The following is a 6478-nucleotide window of genomic DNA, read 5'->3' as shown; positions in this document are numbered from 1 at the left end:
TCGGATTTGGTGGGGCTTTGTTTTTTTTTTTTAACCTGATGGTTTATGTGCTCTCGGGGGGGGAGCGTCAACGAGATCGTGACAGACTTTGGCACCTAACAAAAACCAACAACAAAAAAAAACGACAAATCCCTTCAAGAGGAGATCAAGAGATCCGGTTCTACGCGGCGAACGTCTTCGATTTTATTTCCAAAATGTAAAAAAAAGAACTGAAGCCATCAAGCCAAGTCATAATAATAATAATTGCTTATACTTTCTGGACACTCCACTCAAAGCGCTTTACAGGTAATGGGGATCTCCTCCACCACCACCAGGGTGCAGCGACGGAAGCCATAGTGTCATCTTTTACTCCATGCGAAGTGCATATTTTACGACGCTCAAGAGCACACATCAGGCGGTAGACAAGTAACTGTCACCCCATCTTACTACTAATAAGAATGCCTTATACTTATACAGTGCTTTTCTGGACACTCCACTCAAAGCGCTTTTCTGGTAATGGGGATCCCCTCCACCACCACCAGTGTGTCGCCGCCACCCGGATACTAGTGAATAGTTGTTAAATCTGTCATTGTAGGAACATTAGGGGAAAAAACGTCTCCTGTAGTCTGTGCTTGAACACCAGGATTTCTAAAGATGAACTGATGTTACCCCGTCTTACCGAACCATTGTACTTTAATTAAAAAGTACAAAAACGGAGCCAGCTATCCTGTTATCGCCTGCCAGACTCCTTTCTGTTTCCGCGATTGAGTAACTCACACACCGGGCGCCAAGCTCCTACCACCAGGATGGCCGAGTGGTTAAGGCGTTGGACTTAAGATCCAATGGGCGAATGCCCGCGTGGGTTCGAACCCCACTCCTGGTAGCGACGTTTTGCCTCCTCCGTCTACGTTTATGTCTAAAGGCAAATCGTTTTTGGGAAATGCGTGCGAGCGCCGCACAGGCGCGCTTTATAGGAGCTGGTGAATTATAATAATAATATAAGAACAATTGCCTACACTTCTATAGCGTTTTTTCTGGACACCCCGCTCAGAGCGCTTTACAGGTAATGTAAAGCCTCCCCTACACCCCCACCAGTGTCCAGCCCCACCTGGATGATGCTCCGGTTCTCTTATCGCACACGGGCTCTCAGTGGGGAGGTTTATTAACAGAGGTGAAGGTTTGTTCCGTGTTGAAGCGAGAAGAGACGCCACGTTTCTTCAGCTGTGAGGCGCTGTGTTTCTTTTCCTTTCAGCCGGAATAAACACGGACCGGTGCCTTTGCGGCCTACGCCTGCTGACTGCTCGAACTTCTTTATAGGAGCTTATTATATTTGATTGCCCATCGGGAGTCATTGTGCTGTTTCGGGTGGGTCTTCAACGTCTAAAATACACGGCGGCTCCTGGCATCCTCAAGTGAAGATGCCCCAGCCTGCATTGTTAATCCCACCTATACGCCCGATTTTATATAAAACGATCGACCCCCCCCCCTCTCGCCTTTTACTCTTGTTATAGTTTCCACTTCTTCCTGCTCGGCCCGTAGTGGAAGATATCTAGACTACAGGGGGATTGCCTTAGATTTCTCCCGAGGAGGTGCTGTGCTATCTCTCCTAGAGCCAGGCACCCTGGAGAAGTGCTGTCGCGATACTCGAGTTGCGAAATGCGGGGAGTCTCGGCCGTCGCTGAAGAACCGGCGGGCTCGTGCGTTCTTCTCTGAGCTCGCGCGCTCTCACGGCCTTCAGTGCCCGGCCGTGTCTCCCCCTCTCCCTTTCTCCACGGGAGGATCTTAATCAGTCTTCCGCGTTTTTTTTCCACAGCCTGTGCCCTTGCTTTTACCCGTTTTAAAGTCTGTTTTAGGGATCTTATTCTGTCCTGCAATAAATCCGTTTTTGCCTCGGCATTTTGCTGAGAGCCTCAATCCGGCCGGCGTTACCGGGCTGAAAACAGCGGCTCGTCGATCCAGGAGGTGAAGGCTTAGTCTAAAACGCCCCCCGACCCCCAAAAAAAGTTTTCCACGTTTTTATTACACTAGTTAGAGCCACGGTGATGTTACAGTTCGATGGCTACACGCCAACAGAATGCACAGCCTACATCGATTTCAAGTGCGACGGTGCTGAATGTTAAAGGCATTACCGCGATATAAAATGCACTGTATGTAATAAATGACATAGATAGATACTAGATAATAAATATTTAAATGACATGTTTTGTATTTAATACATCTTAAAAGCTGAGGAAGACGAACGCTTTGAACCTGTAAGGCAGTTCGATTTTTATTGGTTATTATCGCCTCGGGATGGCTAGTTCGTTTGTGATTGTGTTTTGCATTTTTTTTATCGGTGACGTGGCCGTTTCAGTAGAAGAAGGAGCGGGAGAAGGAGGAGAAGATAACCGAGTGATTCTAAAAAAGGGAGGAGGATGTTTTCGGCGAGTCGCCTTCACACACGCGGGAGCCCAGACTTGAACAGCAGGAAAAAATAAAAATAAACTGACATATACAGTATATTCTTTTTTAAAAAAAAGTTCAGCTTGTTCCTTTCCTGCACTAATGGAATCGCGCTATTTGCTCAACGTGTGCGGTACTCTACGTTGTAATCTGATAAACCGCAGACTCCGGCTCTGAAGGTAACCCGGTGAGAACACGAGAAGGGTTCGGGTACGGCTCGCTGGAACACAGACGCCCTCGGTCGAGTGTTGCGCGTTGGTCTGAACAGAACTCCGCGCTTTCATTTCGCGAAAGAGCTGGCTGTGGTCCGCCCCGAGTCAGCTTTCGTCTCGGCGACAATTCTGCGCCTTCCCCCCTCGCTGGACTGACATGTCAGAAGTGTAAATGTTTCCGAGTTAAAGCTGGAAAACCCCTATTCTCCTCCTACGCGACACTTTTTGGCACCGAAAGTAAAACCCAGTTCAGGGGTCCGACGGAGCCTATCCCAGCACGCAAAGGGGATGATGGCCGCGGTCACACCCTGGACGGGACGCCATTCCAATTCAATTTTCTCAGGGGTAAATTAACCAACCAGAACGTCTTTAGACGGTGAGAGGAAACTGACAAGCTGCCAAACTCCACGCAGATAGTACCCCAGAAATTGGGCCCTGGGGTTCAGAGCTGGGAGGCACTAATGCTAACTGCCTCATCATATACATATAACCAGAAAGTCAAAAACTAATAATAATAATTGCTTGCACTTATATATAGCCCTTTTCTGGACACTACATTCAGGGCACTTTACAGGTCATGGGGGATAAGATAAGATATGTATAAGTGTATAAGCCATATACAATTTCTTGTTCTAGGAATTTGTTTTTTCACAGACCCCAGCTTGCTCTGCATGAGACACACAGACAGAGAATCTAGGGGTCAAAGCACAGGGTCAGTCATTGTACAGCACCCCTGGAGCTGGGGTTAAGGGCCTTGCTCAGGGGCCCAGCAGAGGAGGATTCCTCTGCCAGCTGCAGGATTTTAACTGGCAACCTTCCTGCCACAGGTGCAGAGCCTTAACCACAGTGCCACCACGCCACCTGGATGATGCTCCAGTAGTCTCACCCCACACCAGCTCTCAGTGGGGATGAGAACAGAGTGGTGAGGCCAGTTCAGAGAGGGGGATTATTAGGAGGCCATGATTGGTAAAGACCAGGGGGAAATTTGGCCTGGACACTGGGGTAACACCCCTACTCTTCTCAAGAAACACCCTGAGATTTTTAATGACCACAGAGAGCCAGAACCTCGGTTTTATGTCTCATCCGAAGGACGGCACCTTTTTACAGTACAGTGTCCCCGTCACTATACTGGGGCATTAGGACCCACACAGACCGCAGGGTGAGCGCCCCCTACTGGCCCCACTCACACCTCTTCCTGCAGCAACCTCAGCTTTCCCAGGAGGTCTCCAATCCAGGTACTAACAAACATTGACAGGAAACTACAAAGTAGTCCACCGATGCACAAACACCCTCTCTGCTGTGGACCAGGACGTCGAAATTTGATTTTTTTGTACGTCAATAATGCACCCCTGAAGGATTCTCACATGCGCGTTTCCCGTTTCGAACACACACTGCGTTGCTTTCAGACAAGCGTCCTTCCGCGCGTCTCCCGTCTTCTTAACGCTCGTTCGTGTGCGCAACCTGTTCCGCACAGTTTCAAGGTGACGTATTAATCGCCTTCGCTCTCGCGGGCTCTCTTTGTGCAGACACTACGAATAGAGTAAGCCACATCAACCAGCGGTAATTAAGTGATTGAAGGCTATGTCCACCTCCAGTCCTGTGCAGCGTGGGCTCCGTACAGTATAGTTCTCCGTTAATTCTATCATAAGTCTCGCTTCTCGTTACTGTAAAGCACTTTCAAATTATTGGAATTTTAGATGGCCTTGTAAACGCAGTACACTTTGAATATTTGCCGATTGCAGGGTTTAAAATCTAATCTTTGAAGTACAAAGTATAAATAGTAGCTTAAATGAAACCCCTCTAGGTATTGCGGAAAGGAACTACCAGGAGTGGGGTTCGAACCCACGCGGACATGCGTCCATTGGATCTTAAGTCCAACGCCTTAACCACTCGGCCATCCTGGTGACGGTGAGCTAGTACTTTTCTTTTTATCCCTGGTTTTTCTCTTTCGGAAAAATGATTTGTTAAAAAAAGTTGAGAAAAACAATATAGGATGCAAATATATCGGGGGGAAAAAATGATATATAACATAGGTATATATTTCGTTCCTGTTTTAGCCGGAGCAGCGATAAATTGCAGGAAAGGTCTAGTATTTTTTTTTACTTTGCTCTTCACATTGTGCAGATTGCATTAGCCGTCCGAATTTGATTATTTATTATTAATTGTATTATTTATTTAAAATTATTGTAATTGTCATTGCATTTCATAGACGGCTTGTATTGAGTTTTGTGTTCGTGATTGCATTTCTTGTTTTTGTCTGCGTTGACACGATTGACACAACGCATGTTACCTTCTGAAAATCATCTGAAAACATGGAACCCTTCCAGGAGTGGGAACGATGGAAGGCACAGGGACACTTATCCATTCGGGGTGAAGTCCAACACCTTAACCACTCGGCTAAAATAGTCGCCGGAAAAGGGTTATTCCATGCCGAAAAGCTTTCGTCTTCTCTTCTCGGCAGGGAATAAACCTTTACTTTAAATAATCCCCATCTATGAATTGGCTTCATCACTCTGCTCTCCTCCCCACTGATAGCTGATGTGTGGTGAGCGTTCTGGCGCACTATGGCTGCCGTCGCATCATCCAGGTGGATGCTGCACATTGGTGGTGGTGGAGGGGAGTCCCCATTTCCTGTAAAGCGCTTTGAGTGGAGTGTCCAGAAAAGCGCTATATAAGTGTAAGCAATTATTATTATTATTAATTACTTGTTCCTTTGCAGTCTGCGCCTGCTGACGCAGCCCCCTGCTTGAAGTATTAAAGGAGTAGCCTACTGGCCATCTGTTGTGAGCCTCGCTGCCGGCGTTAAAGCACAGGATTCTGCTGTAAGCTAGATGTCAAATGCTTCGTAAAATCTCAGAGTGGTCAGAATGAGACGGCCAGTGTCAAGCCCAGGCGGGATACTGCCCCTCGTGGGAGCAGATGGCACTGCTCCCTCTGGGCCCACAATTTCCATCCCAGCGCCCCAGCACAGGGAGTGGGAAAACCCACCGGATCAGTTAAACATCAGCCTGGGTCAATTCTTGAAAAGGATTTCCTCCTGTTAAAAAACTTAACCGGGAGTTGAGTCCAACGCCATGCGTACATGACCCCCTTAGCGTTTAAATCCGACTCCTTCATCCCTCAAACACCCTGGGCTCAGACTACCTGCTCTTTAGACAGATCGTTGGCGATATACCTCTACCTAAAAGTGGGGCTCAAACACATGCAGACACTTGTCCAGTGGCTCATAAATCCAACGTCTTAACCACCTGCCCACCTTGATGCTGTAGAGTTCACTCTCTGTACTGTCCTTACATGCAGGTGTGGTTTTGACACTTCTGGATGAATTGTGAATTTAAGTCGGGCTCGACTCAGAAAGAGTGAAATGCTCTCATTGCGTGAGCTCACTCAGCCATCCTGGTTATTCATATCCGTCACTCTACAGTGATACATTCTTGCAAGGATTTCCTCCTGTTAAAAAGCTTTACCGGGAGTTGGGTCCGACACCATGCAAACATGACCCCCTTAGCGTTTAAATCCAACCGCTTCATCCTTCAGCCACCCTGGGATCAGGCTTCCTGCTCTTTAGAGCGCCTGGTGGTGAAAAACCTCTATCAGAGGTGGGGCTCAAGCCTGCACAAACACTAGTCTAGTAGATCCTAAAATCCAACACTTTAACCCCTTGGCTATCCTTCAGTGTCAGTGTTCAGTGTCTGAGGCTGAGTGGAACCCGGCTCCTCAGTGGTAATGTGGACATTTTCATGTTGGGGTAAAGGGGCTTTATTTTTAAAGAGCAAAATGCGCTTCTCGTGTGAGTGTGACTCATTTGAGTCTAGCAGGTGTGGGGTTAGAGACCACACGGACCC

At 47.6% G+C, this 6478-nt stretch overlaps 2 non-coding genes across 2 annotated transcripts; one reads left to right on the top strand and one right to left on the bottom strand.

The window, feature by feature from the left end:
• The first annotated feature begins 779 nt into the window (after positions 1-779).
• Positions 780-862, top strand: trnal-uaa (transfer RNA leucine (anticodon UAA)). The gene has a single exon. It is a non-coding gene; the product is annotated as a tRNA-Leu (tRNA).
• A 3592-nt stretch (positions 863-4454) lies between these two features.
• On the bottom strand, positions 4455-4537 carry trnal-uaa (transfer RNA leucine (anticodon UAA)). Its single transcript has one exon. It is a non-coding gene; the product is annotated as a tRNA-Leu (tRNA).
• Between the last annotated feature and the right edge of the window lie 1941 nt (positions 4538-6478).

The sequence above is a fragment of the Lepisosteus oculatus genome, chromosome 4 (assembly GCF_040954835.1).
Source record: "Lepisosteus oculatus isolate fLepOcu1 chromosome 4, fLepOcu1.hap2, whole genome shotgun sequence".
Lineage (NCBI taxonomy): Eukaryota > Metazoa > Chordata > Actinopteri > Semionotiformes > Lepisosteidae > Lepisosteus > Lepisosteus oculatus.
This window is presented reverse-complemented; position numbering and strand designations above follow the sequence as displayed.